Source organism: Triturus cristatus, chromosome 7 (genome assembly GCF_964204655.1).
Source record: "Triturus cristatus chromosome 7, aTriCri1.1, whole genome shotgun sequence".
Taxonomy (NCBI): Eukaryota; Metazoa; Chordata; class Amphibia; order Caudata; family Salamandridae; genus Triturus; species Triturus cristatus.
In genome coordinates this window covers 61,363,465-61,382,862 of record NC_140590.1, presented here as the reverse complement: position 1 = coordinate 61,382,862, position 19,398 = coordinate 61,363,465, and positions in this window count along the sequence as shown.

The following is a 19,398-nucleotide window of genomic DNA, read 5'->3' as shown; positions in this document are numbered from 1 at the left end:
ACCCGGTGAATGATCTCTGGCTCCACTGATTCCATGAATAGACCCTATGGTATTAACAGAGGGCAGAGCCTCACCACTCCAAGAGAGGGTGTTTGTAATCTATCGCCCCCCTCCCCCGGCGAACGATCACTGGCTTCACTGATCCCATGAATAGACCCTATGGTATTAACAGAGGGCAGAGCCTCACCACTCCAAGAGAGGGTGTTTGTAATCTATCGCCCCCCTCCCCCGGCGAACGATCACTGGCTTCACTGATCCCATGAATAGACCCTATGGTATTAACAGAGGGCAGAGTCTCACCACTCCAAGAGAGGATGTTTGTAATCTTTTGCCCCCCTCACCCGCCGGTGAATGAGCACTGGCTTCACTGATTCCATGAATAGACCCTATGGTATTAACAGAGGGCAGAGCCTTACCACTCCAAGAGAGGATGTTTGTAATCTATCGCCCCCTCACCCGGTGAACGATCACTGGCTTCACTGATTCCATGAATAGACCCAATGCTGTTAACAGAGGGCGGTGCCTTACCACTCCAAGAGAGGATGTTTGTAATCCATCGCCCCCCTCACCCGGTGAATGATCTCTGGCTCCACTGATTCCATGAATAGACCCTATGGTATTAACAGAGGGCAGAGCCTCACCACTCCAAGAGAGGGTGTTTGTAATCTATCGCCCCCCTCCCCCGGCGAACGATCACTGGCTTCACTGATCCCATGAATAGACCCTATGGTATTAACAGAGGGCAGAGCCTCACCACTCCAAGAGAGGGTGTTTGTAATCTATCGCCCCCCTCCCCCGGCGAACGATCACTGGCTTCACTGATCCCATGAATAGACCCTATGGTATTAACAAGGGCAGAGTCTCACCACTCCAAGAGGGGATGTTTGTAATCTATCGCCCCCTCACCTGGTGAACGATCACTGGCTTCACTGATTCCATGAATAGACCCTATGGTATTAACAGAGGGCAGAGCCTTACCACTCTAAGAGGGGATGTTTGTAATCCATCGCCCCCCTCACCCGGTGAATGATCTCTGGCTCCACTGATTCCATGAATAGACCCAATGCTGTTAACAGAGGGCAGAGCCTTACCACTCCAAGAGAGGATGTTTGTAATCCATCGCCCCCCTCACCCGGTGAATGATCTCTGGCTCCACTGATTCCATGAATAGACCCTATGGTATTAACAGAGGGCAGAGCCTCACCACTCCAAGAGAGGATGTTTGTAATCTATTGCCCCCTCACCCGGTGAACGATCACTGGCTTCACTGATTCCATGAATAGACCCTATGATATTAACAGAGGGCAGAGCCTCACCACTCCAAGAGAGGATGTTTGTAATCTATTGCCCCCTCACCCGGTGAACGATCACTGGCTCCACTGATTCCATGAATAGACCCTATGGTATTAACAGAGGGCGGAGCCTTACCACTCCAAGAGGGGATGTTTGTAATCTATTGCCCCCTCACCCGGTGAACGATCACTGGCTTCACTGATCCCATGAATAGACCCTATGGTATTAACAGAGGGCAGAGCCTCACCACTCCAAGAGAGGGTGTTTGTAATCTATCGCCCCCCTCACCCGGCGAACGATCACTGGCTTCACTGATCCCATGAATAGACCCTATGCTGTTAACAGAGGGCGGTGCCTTACCACTCCAAGAGAGGATGTTTGTAATCCATCGCCCCCCTCCCCCGGTGAACGATCACTGGCTTCACTGATTGGATTACAATACTGCAGTGCCCTATCCTCTGGAAAACACGTCGCTGTTCTCACCACTCCCCTGAAGCCATGTGCACCCAGTGCCTGTTTGTAATCTATCAATGTGAGGAATGTCGAAGGCAACACAAAGCCCTCCCTGGAGTTCCCTGGAGTTGATAGAGCTTGTCCTCTTAAACACAATTGAAGGACCTGCCCCCTGGCCATACAATGCTCCAAGCTTGGCATGCTCCATGGTGCGACCCCAGGGTCTCCTAGTGAACAGTAATAGTGGGCTGGTGATGGTGCCACTGCCTGCTCAGTTCTTGTTGGCCTAACAGCTTATCACAGGATGAGCCCTCTTCCTAAGGCAGCCATGCAGTCCATCATATCAGATGGAGTACAGCCATGTGCTCGCGATCCCTCATTGCTGAGAGAAGGGCTCCCCTAGAGGAGGCTTCAGAAGGACTGAGCCTGACTCCATGTGTAGGCATCTCCCTGCTGGCAAGCAGCAAGCATGGCGGCCGGCGAGCACGCTCCTCCACGGGGGGTGGGCCCGCATGCTTCTCAAAGGTTTATTAAAACCTTCCAGCAACCCATGTGTTTGAGGAGGATGGTGCAAAGTCAATCACGTGCAGGTCGCCCCACATTGGCTTCACATTGTATTCATGAATGTTGACATGAATTGTGTTGCTCGGTCAAATATTTCTGCTGCTTACTGGCACATGACTCATTTATTTATGTTCCTTAGCTCCCTTCGACCAGCAGAAGACCCTGCCAGGCAGCTGGTATCGAAGAGCGGCGGCAGGGGCACAGATCAGTCAGTAATATGAGGGGGGCGTGAGACTGAGATATCCCAAGTGACAAGTTGCAGCCACCAGCGGGTGGTCTGCGGCATGGCTGGGGCTTGATTGGGTGCCTCAGTTTGGAGTTTGGAAAAGCAGGGAACGTTCTCTGTAGCATTAATAAACACACAGAACCATAAGCGGGTGAAACAACTGCACACACCAGACTAGGCTGCAAAGACCGGACGAATAATGCGTGCCAGATCATTGTATAAGCCCAGCATATGACCCAGGGCATCTTATGCAGAGAGCACAATGCGATGCTACATTCACATGGCACCTAGCAGCACACATACACACGAGGCAAGGCATCGGGTCACTTGAGGAATATGTTGTGCGTGTGGCTTGGGTTATTAGATTTTGTATTTGTGTTCTTTAAACCAAGTCCTAGTTTAAACAAGCATTGGTATTGCCAATAGGTCTCGCCTTTGGGACCTTATCAGTATTTAGTTATGCAGCACAATATCATTGTTACAACAGCATCAACTGTTGCATGGCTAAACACTTATAAGGTCCCAAAGGCGAGACCTATTGTCTATGCTAATGCTTGTTTTGTTATGGGGGGGGGGGGATAAATAACAGGAGGGTAAAGGTCAGTCAGTCAGTCAGTTAGTGAGTTAGTGAGAGTGAGTGAGAGAGTCAGTCAGTGAGAGAGAGTCAGTCAGTGAGAGAGTCAGTTAGTCAGTGAGAGTGAGAGAGTCAGTCAGTCAGTGAGAGAGTGAGAGTCAGTCAGGCAGTGAGAGAGTGAGAGTCAGTGAGAGAGTGAGAGTCAGTGGGAAGTGAGAGAGTCAGTGAGAGTGAGAGAGTCAATCTGAGAGTGAGAGAGTTAGTCAGTCTGTGAGAGTGAGAGTCTGTCAGTGAGAGTGAGTCAGTGAGAGTGAGTCAGTGAGAGTGAGTCAGTGAGTCTGTCAGTGAGAGTGAGTCATTCAGTGAGAGAGAGTGGGAGAGTCAGTCAGTAAGAGAGAGTGGGAGAGTCAATCAGTGAGAGTCTGTCAGTGAGAGTCTGTCAGTGAGAGTCTGTTCGTGACAGTGAGAGTCTGTTCGTGACAGTGAGTCAGTCAGTCAGTGAGAGTCAGTCAGTCAGTGAGAGAGAGTGAGAGAGTCAGTGAGAGTCTGTTAGTGAGAGTGAGTCAGTCAGTGAGCGTGAGTCAGTCAGTGAGTGAGAGTGAGTCAGTCAGTGAGAGTGAGTCTGTCAGTGAGAGTGAGTCTGTCAGTCAGTGAGAGTGAGTGAGTGAGTCAGTCAGTGAGAGAGAGTGGGAAAATCTGTCAGTGAGAGTCTGTCCATCAGTGAGTGAGTCAATGAGAGTGAGTCAGTCAGTGAGCGAGAGAGATTCTGCCAGTCAGTGAGAGAGAGTCTGTCAGTCAGTGAGAGTGAGTGAGTGAGTCAGTCAGTGAGAGAGAGTGGGTGAGTCTGTCAGTGAGAGTGAGTCAGTCAGTGAGAGTCTGATAGTGAGAGTGAGTGAGTCAGACAGTGAGAGTGAGTCAGTCAGTCAGTGAGAGTGAGAGTCAGTGAGAGTCTGTCAGTGAGAATGAGTGAGTCAGTGGGAGTCAGTCAGTCAGTCAGTCAGTCAGTGAGAGTGAGTCTGTTAGTCAGTGAGAGTGACTCTGTCAGTCAGTGAGAGCGAGTCAGTGAGTGAGTGGGAGAGAGAGAGTGAGAGAGTCTGTCATTGAGAGTCTGTCAGTCAGTGGGAGTCTGTCAGTGAGAGTGAGTGAGTCAGTCAGTCAGTGAGAGAGAGAGAGTGGGTCAGTCAGTCAGTGAGAGAGAGTGAGAGTTTGTCAGTGAGAGTGAGTCAGTGAGAGTGAGTCAGTCAGTGAGTGAGTCTGTCTGTCAGTGAGAGTGAGTCTGTCAGTCAGTGAGAGTGAGTCAGTCAGTGAGTGAGAGAGGGTGGGAGAGTATGTCAGTGAGAGTCTGTCAGTCAGTGAGAATCTGTCAGTGAGAGTGAGTCAGTCAGTGATAGTCTGTCAGTGAGAGTGAGTCAGTCAGTCAGTGAGAATGAGTGAGTCAGTCAGTGGGAGAGTCAGTGAGAGAGTCTGTCAGTGAGAGTCTGTCAGTGAGAGTGAGTCAGTGAGAGTGAGTCAGTCAGTCAGTGAGACTAGGAGAGTCAGTCAGTGAGTCAGTCAGTCAGTGAGAATGAGTGGGAGAGTCAGTCAGTGAGTGAGAGTGAGTGGGAGAGTCAGCCAGTGAGTGAGAGTGAGTGGGAGAGTCTGTCAGTGATAGTCTGTCGGTGAGTCTGTCAGTGAGAGGGAGTGAGTGAGTCAGTCAGTGAGAGAGAGTGGGTCAGTCAGTCAGTGAGAGAGAGTAAGAGAGTCAGTGAGAGTCTGTCAGTGAGAGTGAGTGAGTCAGTGAGAGTGAGTCAGTGAGTCAGTCAGTCAGTCAGTGAGTGAGAGTGAGTATGTCAGTCAGTAAGAGTCTGTCAGTCAGTGAGAGTGAGTCAGTGAGAGAGAGTGGGAGAGTATGTCAGTGAGAGTGAGTGAGTCAGTCAATCAGTGAGACTGAGTGAGTGAGTCAATCAGTGAGAGAGATTCTGTCAGTCAGTGAGAGAGAGTCTGTCAGTCAGTGAGCGTGAGTGAGTCAGTCAGTGAGAGTGAGGGAGTCAGTCAGTCAGTGAGAGTGAGTGGGAGAATCAGTCAATGAGTGAGAGTGAGTGAGTGGGAGAGTCTGTCAGGGAAAGTCTATCAGTGAGAGTCTGTCAGTGAGAGTGAGTGAGTCAGTCAGTCAGTGAGAGAGAATTTTGAGAATCAGTTAGTGAGAGAGTGGGAGAGTCAGTCAGTGAGAGTCTGTCAGTGAGAGTGAGTCAGTGAAAGTCTGTCAGTGAGAATGAGTGAGTGAGTCTGTTAGTGAGAGTCTGTCAGTGAGAGAGAGTGTCAGTCATTGAGAGAGGGGGAGAGTCAGTGAGAGTCTGTCAGTCAGTCAGTCAGTGAGAGTGAGTCAGTCAGTTAGTGAGAGAGAGTGGGAGAGTCAGTCAATGAGTGAGAGAGAGTCAGTCAGTGAGAGTCTGTCAGTGAGAGTGAGTCAGTGAGTGTCTGTCAGTGAGAGTGAGTGAGTCAGTCTGTCAGTGAGAGTCTGTCAGTGAGTCTGTTAGTGAGAGAGAGTGAGTGAGTGAGTGAGAGAGAGAGAGAGAGAGAGAGAGTGGGAGAGTCAGTCAGTGAGAGAGTGAGAGTGGGAGAATCTGTCAGTGAGAGCGAGAGTCAGTGTGAGTGAGTCAGTGAGAATGAGAGAGTCAGTGAGAGTGAGAGTGAGTCAATCAGTGAGAGAGATTCTGTCAGTCAGTGAGAGAGAGTCTGTCAGTCAGTGAGCGTGAGTGAGTCAGTCAGTGAGAGTGAGGGAGTCAGTCAGTGAGTGAGAGTGAGTGGGAGAATCAGTCAATGAGTGAGAGTGAGTGAGTGGGAGAGTCTGTCAGGGAAAGTCTATCAGTGAGAGTCTGTCAGTGAGAGTGAGTGAGTCAGTCAGTCAGTGAGAGAGAATTTTGAGAATCAGTTAGTGAGAGAGTGGGAGAGTCAGTCAGTGAGAGTCTGTCAGTGAGAGTGAGTCAGTGAAAGTCTGTCAGTGAGAATGAGTGAGTGAGTCTGTCAGTGAGAGTCTGTCAGTGAGAGAGAGTGTCAGTCAGTGAGAGAGGGGGAGAGTCAGTGAGAGTCTGTCAGTCAGTCAGTCAGTGAGAGTGAGTCAGTCAGTTAGTGAGAGAGAGTGGGAGAGTCAGTCAATGAGTGAGAGAGAGTCAGTCAGTGAGAGTCTGTCAGTGAGAGTGAGTCAGTGAGTGTCTGTCAGTGAGAGTGAGTGAGTCAGTCTGTCAGTGAGAGTCTGTCAGTGAGTCTGTCAGTGAGAGAGAGTGAGTGAGTGAGAGAGAGAGAGAGAGAGAGTGGGAGAGTCAGTCAGTGAGAGAGTGAGAGTGGGAGAATCTGTCAGTGAGAGCGAGAGTCAGTGTGAGTGAGTCAGTGAGAATGAGAGAGTCAGTGAGAGTGAGAGAGTCAGTGAGAGTGTGAGAGAGTGAGAGTCTGTGAGAGTGTGAGAGAGTGAGAGTCTGTGAGAGTGTCAGTGAGAGTGTGATAGTCAATGAGAGTGAGTCAGCCATTAATGCAAGGCATTTGCAGTTAGGGTGAGTGCTCTAAAGCTCAACATTCATTGTGACAATGGTTCGAATATAAAACCCGTACATGTTTGCAGAGTTTAATGATTTGTGGCTATTCCTAATGCTCTGAGGATACTACATTATTATATGCAAATAAATACATGCATAACAAATAAATGAAACAATTATAGTGAAGACTTGAATCCGCATGTTCTGAAAACCTGTATTTTTCCATCTTTCAAAAGAGCACAGGCAGCAGCTGTTTTAAAACACTCGTGCTTGTGCTCGTCATTGCTAATTTATATTAATCGATTTCATTTTAAAGTAATTCAATTAAGATAGAGAGACAGCACATCGGGTAAGGATTACAACGCACCTGAGAAAACACGTTAAACTCTTATCTTATCAAGCCCGGGAGTGGTGCGAGCGTGCGCGTGCATGTGTGCAGTCTTCACTTTTTCAAGCACTCCACTCGTGCTTGTGGCACGCCGCTGCGTGCTCCCGCAAGGTGGATGCCGCCACAAGCACGAGTGCAGTGCTTGAAAAAGTGAAGAACGACGGCTAAAGGCCCTCCTATGTAGCGCATGCGCGCTGCGTAGGCGAGACCTAAAAATTTTCAATCCAAGCTCACAGGTCCAACAGGTGTTCTGGCCAATTACAGGATCCAGATGAGAAACACAGCAAGTACAAATGGCACCTTATCTCTGCTGCTCACACCCAGCCACCACCAATGCTTGCACAAAAGCTAGCTACTGAGTTAGGCATTCATTCTTTCCTGATATTCCACACATATATATCTGCATGCTGCACAGTGCGGGCTCTTCTCTTGCCCGAACTCAATGGCAGTCCATCTCCAAGGTTGCAGTCTGATGGTATGATGGGCAGTCATCACTGGGCCTGGTGAGATACGCTGGATGGTGTCTGATGAAGTCCACTCCAGTGCAGCTCCTCTGTGCACCAATGTAGGGGGGCAATGAGAGCAGTATCCCCATCATCCTAAACCTAGTGACAACAGCCCCAGCTTTCAGAGGGTGACAAGAGCATGCGTTCAGAAAGCTCAAGCCCAGCAGCAGACCATGCTTCAGGGTTTGAAGAACAGGGAGACCAGGTCCAGCAGCAGTGGCAGAGAATGCTGGATAGTGCTGGAAGATATTGCAGAGGCTTAATGAGGAATAACCGTCACAAATGCTGCTTGCCAAATTCCTTGCGGCATATACCATCATAAGGCACCTATAACTCCTCAATAATATAGGATAGCTTAGCATTAGAGGACTTTATCAAAATGCCATAGGTTCTTAAAGGGCACTTGTGCATCCTCCAGTATGCCTAACCCTCCCCAAAAGCGATGCACGTTCACTCGCCTCAAGAGAATTTTCAGAAAATGCTGCTAAATGGTGCATTTTTCAGCATAATTTCTAAAACACTATAGGGGACAGAGAGTTCATAAAATGCACAAGGCCTATCATTTACTTTAGATATAGCTGCATCTTTACCATTCACTTCCTTTCCCTCCCTTCCAATGATAGTCTCAAACATATTTTGCCACTGAGAATCTTCTTGGAATGGCCATGGCATTATTGAAAAAAAAAAAAATTGTCAAATCTTGCAAGCGTAGGCACTACAAGCGGCCTAGAGAGCCCTTGGAGGCTGAGGTTCATCCAGAAGACAGGTTACACTAATCTTACACTTTAGGGGTTCAGACAGCACCAGCGCATTCATTTTGCCCCTAGACATCAGCTATTCGTAATGAAAATACATATTTTGTTATCAAATTCAATCTTTTCATTTTCGCAAAATATACTCAATTCCCCTAAACCAATAGCTTGTTATTTTCATGAACCAAAAATCACAGCTTTTGTCCTGAAATATCAACTTTTCATCATCGGTAAATGCATGTTTGGTGGCTAAATATTAACATGTTCATGTACTCGGGGGCACTCCTGACAATGTTTTTAGGTCTCGCCTGACCCAGCGCATGTGCTGGTCTGGCGAGAGTTATTGAGAGGGCTCCAAAAAGTGCTAACAGGCCAGCCTAAAGCTACAGTGCATGTGCGCGGGCGCGCGCGCCGCGCTTGACCGCAGTTACTTTCACTTTCGCGGCCGCACGGCCACTTTGATGTTTGATCGCGATCACTTTCACTTTCGCGGCCGCACGGCCGCTTGGCATAGCCAATAGGTCTCGCTTTTGGGATCTTATAAGTATTTAGTTATGCAACTGTTGCATGGCTAAACACTTATAAGGTCCCAAAGGCGAGACCTATTGGCTATGCCAATGCTTGTTTCTAGTTGACAGCAGCAAGCTCGTTTGAACAGGTGGTGTTAAAGGTTTTTGAAGAGCAGGGCAGCCTGGCTGTCCTCTCAGGGATGGATCTAGAATATCTCAAGCCCTATACTCTTTTTTTTTTTACCAATCTTTTTCTTGCAAGAAAGGCAAAGACGTGACCAAAGGAAAAGGGATAAGAATAATATACTGCAGAACAACAACATTATCCTACAAATCAGAATCCCCCAGGCCTGCTAAATCCCCCCCCCCCACCACCCAAACAATATCAATATAGTATCAATGCACCAAATATATCACCTACTATTTTTGAGAAACAAGCTCTCTTTCTTCGTGTTAGTCCATTGGTGTTCTCATTGCTTCCAGTGATTCTTTTTACATGATATATTTTAGGAAATAAAATTCCGAAATAGCAGCTTCCGTACCACCGTGCAGGCAGCTTATAGTAAGCATTATTCCCACACACGTAGTAAACTCCAGGAAATACTGGATCAGTTCCCCCCTTTAGTCCCCAACTTCCCAAAATCAAGAAGTTATGTTCACATTCACTGGAACCAATAAATATGTTATCATGATCTGTTTTTAATCTATGGAGGGAGGTTTTCCCTTTCTTCACAAAGTCTAGGGACATCGCAGCATGAGCTTTGCCAGCTGTATAAATTCCCTCTTTCTCAGCCCAGGGTGGTACATCAGTTTTATGTTCAGCAGCTTTCTTTTGGAAATCCTGTCTCCTTTCCTCAACCAAATTCAAAAACACTTTCTCTTCTTCACGTAATGTACATGTTAGAATATCTTTGTGTGCTTTTACTATATCTATTGATTTCATTGTTAAGAAGTATTCACCCATAAACTGTGGTTCTGTAGCACTAAGTATATCAATCGATTTGGCTGCTTGACTTTGGTGCCTATGGCCGTGACTGTGGTGGCTAAGCATGCCAACCGCCATTTTACAATGTGTATATCACTACCGCGATTGCGGTTCCCATTGGCTACAGGGGCATGGGCATTGGCAGTGACACACCACAGGGGCCAGGTGGTCGCTACTGCGATTTGGATGCTTGACATTGGTGCCTATGGCCTTGATTGTGGTGGCTAAGCATGCCAACCGCCATTTTACAATATGTATATCACTACCGCGATTGCGGTTCCCATTGGCTGCAGGGGCATGGGCATTGGCAGTGACACACCACAGGGGCCAGGTGGTCGCTACTGCGATTTGGCGGCTTGACATTGGTGCCTATGGCCTTGATTGTGGTGGCAGATCATGCCAACCGCCATTTTAAATGTGTATATCACTACCGCGATTGCGGTTCCCATTGGCTGCAGGGGCATGGGCATTGGCGGTGACACACCGCAGGGGCCAGGCGGTCACTACCGCGATTTGGCGGCTTGACATTGGTGCCTATGGCTGTGATTGTGGTGGCTAAGCAAGCCAACCGCCATTTTACAATGTGTATATCACTACCGCGAATGCGGTTCCCATTGGCTGTATGGGCCTGGGCATTGGCGTGACACACCGCAGGGGCCAGGCGGTCGCTACCACGATTTGGCCACTTGACATTGGTGCCTATGGCCTTGATTGTGGTGGCGGAGCACCCCAACCGCCATTTTACAATGTGTATATCACTACCGCTGATGCAGCGGAGTTTACTAGCTCTACACATTCATACACACAACACTCATTTGGGCCCATATACACTCATATACTCAATGAGCTGGCAAATATCCACTGGTCATCCATTTTGTTTACCCTAGGAAACCTTTACACTAGTATTCTTACCATTCCTGTCTCCTGAGTAAATGCACCTTCGAAAGATCTAGTAGTAGATTAGAATAGGGAGTAAATACAATAATACATTTATTCTTCATTCAAAGAACCACAGACTCAGAAGGAGTTTTAAAAGTTTATCTGAATTAATAATTTTGTGAGTCAAATCAGAATACACATAGATATGCCAGAATTCTCCATCAGGAAAAATAGTACAGTTAGCTTATAATCAGTTTGCATCAATTAAATTCTGGCAACAACAGTACCTGAGGAGAGAAAGAATAGAGAACAGGCACAGAGCATTAACCCTACAGTTATATTTACCTAGAATGGCGTGAGGACCCCGACATCAGAATGTCAAGGATTCAGGACCGGTTCAGGACCGGGAAGGTGACCTCTTCTAGTGTAACACCAGCGTTACACCCCTCTCTGATGCTACTCTCTCCGGCTCGGGCTCGTCCGGACCCCTTCCTAGATGTGCTTCCTCAGTTGTTCCGCGAATTTCCCTAGTATTGGATTCTTCAGTCAGATTGCAGCAAAACCAGGCAGCGTCTCAGCATAGCATCGGCATCTCAGCATCAAGTGTGTCTAACTATCTAAAACTTACCTCTGTTATACAGTAGAAATCAAAACCTAATCTGGGGCTTCACTGATACACCTGGTCCTTTTAAACCAACAAAGAAGAGATTGGCACAGAAGCTGTAATGTGAAAGACATCTTTTTATTTAACCTCTAAAGAGGGAAAAATGCGTCATATAGAATTCTCAAATCACTGTAGGAGACATTTCTAAGGAGTACAGAGAACAGGGGCATTATATACCCACACAGGGGCTGAAAAAAGGTGGTACAAGTACACATGAGAAGAGTTATGCACATAGATGGTCATACAGAAACTGCACAGTCAACAAGTAGGAGGAGTAATAAGTTGCTGACATCAGTTAGAACAGCCTGATAGTTCTATACTAGGAACAGGTGCACTCTACTAGCTAGGCACATCTGAGCATGTGCAAGACTCTGGGAGAGGGAAACAGCAAATGTCCAGCACATAGCTAACTAAAATGGCTGGCAAGTACAAAATGGCTTTCAGCTCATGCTAAGAGATTAATGCAATCTTCAACAGATGGTCCTTTTAGCATGAGCTAAAGACATTCCTATAATCCAGTAGGAAATATGCATATTAATTTTTTTCATAACATTTATCAATATCCTAATTCATTGCTAGGTGGGCATTTCTCATTCTAAATATTGTTAAGCTGGTATGTATAAGGTATAAGCAGGAGTACAAAGGGAACAGAGCATTGGGTCATACAGATAGCAGGAGAGAGTAATTACTATTATCAGAAACAGAACTATTAGCTTTCTAGTCCTAAGCAAATCCTAGAGCCATCCAGTAAAAACATTTTCAAGGCTCCTATGCATTTCAGTGACCATCAATTTCAACTTCAAAATAGCCAACAGCACATATCTAATAAAAACATTTTCACTAGACTTTTCCAGTGTTTCCTTTATGAGGGTAAGAGTATCAATCAAGGAAAGGGTAAAGTAACATTTGCCAATTGCTCAGATGCACTTTTCTCTCATAGAATAAACATTATTCCTAATACAATTATGAAAGCAGTCAGACATATTATTACAAAAATGATCCTGGATCCAGAGGACCAGGAGGACCACACAGGACCATGAGGATTAGGACGAAGAGCTGCAAAGGGCTGCTCCTCCTCAAAAATGGGACGACCAATGGGGTACATTTTCAACAAAAAAGAAAAAGAAGTCCTTGGGAAATTAAAGCCGCTGTACAACCAACCAGAGGGGAGTCTTCTCCCTGTGTCCGTTTGAGCCTCACAGGCAGGCTCTTGTTGTTCTCACGGTGGAGCTGTACAACTCGCAACTCAGGAATCACGGCCCAGTTTCAAGGGAAAAGTTTCTTCTTTCAGGATAGGGCAATCACCCACCAGGGCAAATGCTCTCAGCGATCCTGTCCAGTGTCTCAGGCAGTGCACCAGTTTTCTTCACTTTAATGTAACAGGCACCAGAGACACAGCACCTGTACCCTGAACTCAAGTCCTTCCCTAACTCCTGTATTGCTCTGCTGGCACACTGCTCTTTCGTTGGGGCCATAGATTGCATTCAGTGTGCCCAGGTATCTCTTGACCAACAAAGGTAAAGACTTTACAGCCACTTTGGGACCAGGATTCAGAGGCCTGATGCTAGGATCTCTGAAGCAACCCTTGTTTCAAAGGGGGTTACCTCAAGCAAAAACTTTCTCGCTTTCCTGGTCGGTCTGTGAATCTCGGCTGGGCATCAAAAACTTGATCCACGATTTCTCCTTTCTGATTTGTGACCCCGTCTTTTGCCCAAGACAGTGGCAGGGGTACACACTTCACATCCCAGTGCTTCCGGTCTTCTATCTTCACTGAGGTACTGGTTGCCAGCAATACCTGTGCGGGTTACCTTCACTTTGACTTCAAGCTGGACTGGTGCTGACTCCTCAAGCTAGATCTGATGTCCGCGCCCCTCTTGCAATGGTTGTAAGGCAGCAAATATCTATTGGTGGACAGAACAAAAGGTCTTTAGACAAGGCACAGAAATAATCTATCAACAGAGAGGTTAGTCTCAGAATACTTCCTAGTCTAGGGACGACCCGTATATTAGCAAGGCACCCAAAAACCACTTTCATCTATGTGAGAGTAAAAGAAACAACAGCCTGGACCTATTGGCAAGTATAAAAGGAACTCTTTGGTGAACTGACAAGAGTAATACGTCACCCAATCCCAAGCAGCCAAGGAAGTCTGTGTTCATTTACTAAATTCTGAGGGAAAGAGACAAACAATACAGACATACTCCAAATCCTTACATCTGTATATTCATATCTTAATCATCTAAAGACCATCAAGAAAAAAGGAAATGTTCTACACTTTTACTCATAGACTTTGTATTACTTGTACAGGACTGCAGACACTTCTAAAATGATTTCTCTTAATAAAAGCACCTACATTGTATGCTTAGGACCATGCTCTCATGTTATAGGAGCAACAGGCAAATCTAAAACTGCTAATTTAACAGGGATTCCTATTACATAAAGAACTAAAAACTTCAACATAATGGGTACATTTTCTCCAGCAGAACATCTTGTGACTAACAGACTCATATAAAACAATATTTTCTTCAAAAATGTTTGCTAAGGATCACATGGGCATCTTCCCTGCATTCTGTTTTTCACAATCCAAACTATGCAACATCAGCTCTAGTAAGGACTGTCAGTTTATTTACACAGACTAGCTAATAAAAACTAGCAATGCCCTTGCAAAACTGTATGTAGCATGAGAATAACAAACAATAGTGGTGTTATCACCTGAGAATTTCAGAACAAAAACTACCCACAGCTAGTTCCCCTTAAAGATCAAATAAGGAAACCACAATCTAGACTACTCATCCTTTCATAATTTCATCAGACAGGATGGGCAGTAACATAGCAAATTTATTTATTCATTTTATTAATGCTAATAATGTTTAAATCAGTATTACTGAATAGCCAATTAAATGTCTCATGGTTATTTCACAGACAGTTTAGACAGGCTCAAAAGAAATTAAGAAAAAGAGAGAGAAAACATAAATTTGCCTACCCTTAATTTGTAGAGGAGCTAGCCTCCTTCCCCCATTTTTGACAGTAGGAAACCTGTAACAGGTTTCATTCTGTCAACACTATCAACCCCAATTTGTAGCAACTGGGCATAAACAAACTCTGAGGAGCTAAATAGCACATTGAGCTAGCTAAAGAACATATTCCTTTAGCAAATGTACAAGTGTGACACGAGGGCACATGAATTCAAACTAAATCCTATTATTGCTTCCTTAATTCAGCCCTAAAAGCATTAATGTTATGCATATGGCAGAGCCATTGTCTTAATAAGAGCTCACATATACCATTATTATTCAATCTGTTCATATGAGTGAACAAAAACTTGCTTTTGCAAAAAAAAGTAAGCAAAACCTCTTTCTGTCCCTGCCCTGCCATTTCGTCTTTCAAATGTCGAAATGTCAAAGCAAATGTTGCGCTGAGCCCTGCTTCTAAATGTAGAACTTCGACCTTTAACCTATTCGCAGCTGTCCCATCTTGCGTGCAAGGTTTTCATGAGTTTTGAGCTCATTATAGACATTTTCAAAACGGTGTCATATACTCAGAACACATAATACAGGGCACTTAAGGCTAGCCATTCTTGCACCAAGAGCGCAATCGGTACGTACAAGTACCACTAATGACAAACCACAGACATTTAAACCCACATTTAACCCACAGATCAACACTTAGGACAGAAACAAAAGACAGCCCACAGACTGTACTTAAACCAAACTATTTGTAAATACTAGTTGTAAGTCATATTCACTAGATTTGGCTGGCAGAACACCAGGAAAAAACGCTCTGCATATCACCACTTATGAATGTTACTAAGTGCACAGACCAGGATCCTTTCTATGTACATATTTAGTTCCTCGGGGTACTAGTCACCAAGGAAGAAATACGTTTCTATACCTTAACCTAGTTAAGTATCCCCTCTAGGGGAGCCGGCTAATTCAATACAAGTTCCAAGGGTACCTACACAAATGCAACACATTCTACGATGTGTGCTAAGAACAGGCATGCCAAAAATATTGCAGCATATGCAATATTATACACAAAGTAGCACTTAACTCAAAGTGTGCCGTTCAAGTTTACAAACGTTTCTCATTACCTGCCTACATAAACTGCAGTTTACATATTTCCAAATTCCAAATATTGGCCAATTTCCATACAAATTCAAGAAGCGTCGTAACAAACGACCTTACCAAGCACAAGTTTCCAGATTCTAACTGCCAAGTTCTGAGTGACCAAACGGTCATTTTTAGAATACTTACACCAAAAATGTTCTCGTCAGGAGTGGTAAGCAGTTGGAGGAGTCCAATCAGGAAGACCAGAAATATACTGGGCTGCAGAGACAGAATCTCAGTTTTAGGGTACCTTTTTACTAGAGTTCTGTTCTGTCCTCCTCAGTAGATTCCTGTCTCCCATCAGGATCACTCCCTTGGATAGCCACTTCTCTGATGAGCCTCACAGAGGGCACCAATTGTAGAAATCAAAACCTAATCTGGGGCTTCACTGATACACCTGGTCCTTTTAAACCAACAAAGAAGAGATTGGCACAAACGTTTTAATATAAAAGACATCTTTTTATTTAACCTCTAAAGAGGGAAAAATGCGTCATACAGAAGACTCAAATCACTGTTGGGGACATTTCTAAGGAGTACAGAGAACAGGGGCATTATATACCCACACAGGGGCTGAAAAAAGGCGGTACAAGTACACATGAGAAGAGTTATGAACATAGATGGTCATACAGAAACTGCACAGTCAACAAGTAGGAGGAGTAATAAGTTGCTGACATCAGTTAGAACAGCCTGACAGTTCTATACTAGTAACAGGTGCACTCTACTAGCTAAGCACATCTGAGCATGTGCAAGACTCTGGGAGAGGGAAACAGCAAATGTCCAGCACATAGCTAACTAAAATGGCTGCCAAGTACAAAATGGCTTTCAGCTCATCGTAAGAGATTAATGCAATCTTCAACAATACCAATTCAAATGTATGATCCACCCCCAAATGTTTCAATTCAATGTTCACCCGCAATTTGATTGGGCCAAACAGTGGGGTGAGGACATCACACCATACTAAGTGTAATATTTTTCTTTAGTCTATTGTCTAGTTCCCCGCCCCTTAATTTTAATACCCACAAGCTTTATTCCCACAAGCATTTCATATGTGGATCGATAAGTCTGTAATACAATGTAGCGTCTTCTTCCTTTCGTAGGGTCAAGAGTTGTTCTTCCCATGTCCTTGCTGGGCTTAGGGTTTGGCAGCCAGTCAATAACCTCGTTTGTTTTAGGACAAGAAGACGTTGTGCACGCGTAGAGGCCACAAGAAGACAAAAACACAGTCACCCTCCAAGGCCCAAACTATTAATAAAGTCAAAGAAGAACACGTTAGAATACAAACTTAAATGAATTCACTGTATACCACTTATTTCTACTCTAACTCCATTTACTTAATAAATCTTTTGCAATAATAGTTTAGTAAAACTTGCATAGGTTAGTTTCAGCTCAGCATGTGCTTTAGTGCGAAGGTTTTGAGCAGCTATATTAAAAGCTACTGCGTAGCTGCAAAGTTTTCCCCCCAAGCGACAGAAAACGTCACCCTACGTAGATGTAGTAGACGCATGCGCAGAAGAATTCCCGCATTTTTGCAGCCATTTTAGGACACTCTGGTTACTGGTTAGTAGAATACGTAGAGAAGCTTCCCCTAGATACAAATGTAAAATGTGGTTCAGAATTAGTATTTAAGAACAGGTTGATTACAACGTTGGAGGTTATTCGAGAGGTTTGCTTACGAGCAAGTTTCTTTTTATACGACACTTTGCTCAATCAATCCCCTCTCTGATGGTATTTTATGCCATAACTAGATTCTATTTAATCAGATGCCAACTTTAGCATCCTACCATTTCAATGTCTTCAAATCTCTTATCCCTTCCTTTGTCTTTCTTAAATTGTGATCCTTTCATTCATGTGTAGATATTTCCTTTCAATACTTCAAGTCGTATTTCTTCTAATTTTCTTTTCCTACCCTTCTCATTCACTTCGTACCTCTTTCTTTTCCCACTGCCTTTGCGGCAACACATTATCATCAAAACTAATAAAGTTATGCCCATGATTGGCAATTATATTTGACCTAAGATACTCTTACCTATGTCAGAAAACCAACTACTGATGGTGGAAAAACTATTGGTTATTTTCTTCCATACACTATCAACCTCCAGTGGTTTTAGTTCTTCTTCGAAATGTGTAATATTTTTAATATATCTTCCAATCTCGACACTTTTGTCAGGTATATACGTGCAACAATGTTTCGCTTTCAGCATTGTACAGACTCCACCCTCTTTTTCCAATAAGATATCAAGGGCAAGTCGATTTTGCAAAACCATAGATCTAACAGCAACTAACTCTGTATTGATCAGTAAAAATCCTCCAGCAGTGTCAGTAGATAACCGATCAACTACTGTTGACAATTGACAGATTTTTCGAGAATTCAGCAGAACCCCAAGTGAAGGCATCAATGCACCAAATATATCACCTACTATTTCAGAAAAACTAGCTCTTTTATATCTGGTTAGTCCTCTACTGTCATTATTGCTTCCAGTGATTCTTTTAACATGATAGACTTTAGGGAATACTATTCCAAAAAAGCAACTCCCATACCAGTGATCAAGCAACCTAAAATAGGCTTTGTTACCACAAATATAATAAATTCCAGGGAACACTGGATCAGTTTTTCCTTTTAGTCCCCAACCCCCAATTACTAAGAAATGATGCTCACATTCACTGGAACCAATAAATACATTGTTATATTCTGTTTTAAGTCTATGGAGACAGATTTTCCCTTTCTTTTCAAAATCCAGAGACATAGCAGCATGAGTCTTGCCAGTTACTAAAAGGTCTTCCCTTTCAGCCCATTTAGTTATCTGAGGTTTCGGTTCAGAGGCACTTCTTTGGAAATCCTGTCTCCTATGTTCTAGTAAATTCAAAAATATATTTTCTTCTTCACGTAATTTACAAGTTAGGTTGCGTTTATGTGCATCAGCTACATCTATTGTCTTCATTGTTAGGAAATATTCACCCATGAATTGTGAGTCTCTTGTACTAAGGACAGAGTTTATGCTCTTTAGCATGGGAACTTCTGAAAATATTACATCTACATTTGAATAATGATACTGCAGTTTTTCAGTTCTGTAGAATAGACTGGCCAATACACTACATGAAAAACCATATGTCAAGGGTAAATGATGATAAGTTACCCCTTCAGCCACGGAATTTGGCAATTTCATGCAAACATAACAATCACTAACTTCCATAGTTTCTACATAATGTACTAATACTTTTAAATCAGTTTCATTCTTATCTACAGTGTGGTGTAAATCTAGCTCATCTGGTGTTTCTAAGTCTACTCTATCGCCCTAAATGTTTGCAACTTCTGTATGTGCATTAGTACTATTCTGTTTGTCAGTAACCATTAGGTAGGGAATAGCTATTACTAATATCACCCATACTATGAGGACTATTATTAAACTACATATACAGATCCTACAACACTTCTTTATACAGCTTTGTTTTGGTTTTCCAGCAACTTTATTATCAGACATATTTGGACAAGAAGATTTTTCTCTTCTTTATTTCAGAACCTGGTATGAGATAACACCTTAAGCGACTTCTGTCTTTCAAGCCGGTCTCACTTCTTCCTCGATTTGTTCAACATTCAGCTCTTCATCACTTTATTCATTTAAGTCAAGATTTTCAAAGTCTTCAAGAATAACATATGTCCACTCAGGACCCTTGAACTTGTTATTCAATGTCTTCAATCTTTGACTCCTTCTTTTTAGCATTGCTGTAGAAGGTCCAGATTGACTAGTTACTTCATTTACTTGATCAGGTTCTTCACTGATTGTCTTAAGTCGGTATCTCAGTCTCTTAATAATTCTTGACCAATTATCACCTTTTCGACTTTTCTTAAACTTCACTGCACTGCCAGGTTCTTCAAGACTCAATTATTTTCAATTGATTTTGGCACAACTTAATCAGCTTCGTCTTCAGATTTCCTCTCTATCTAACCTTGTCCACGGCTTATTGTTTTGGCCTGTTCTGCCTGGATGGGTTCAT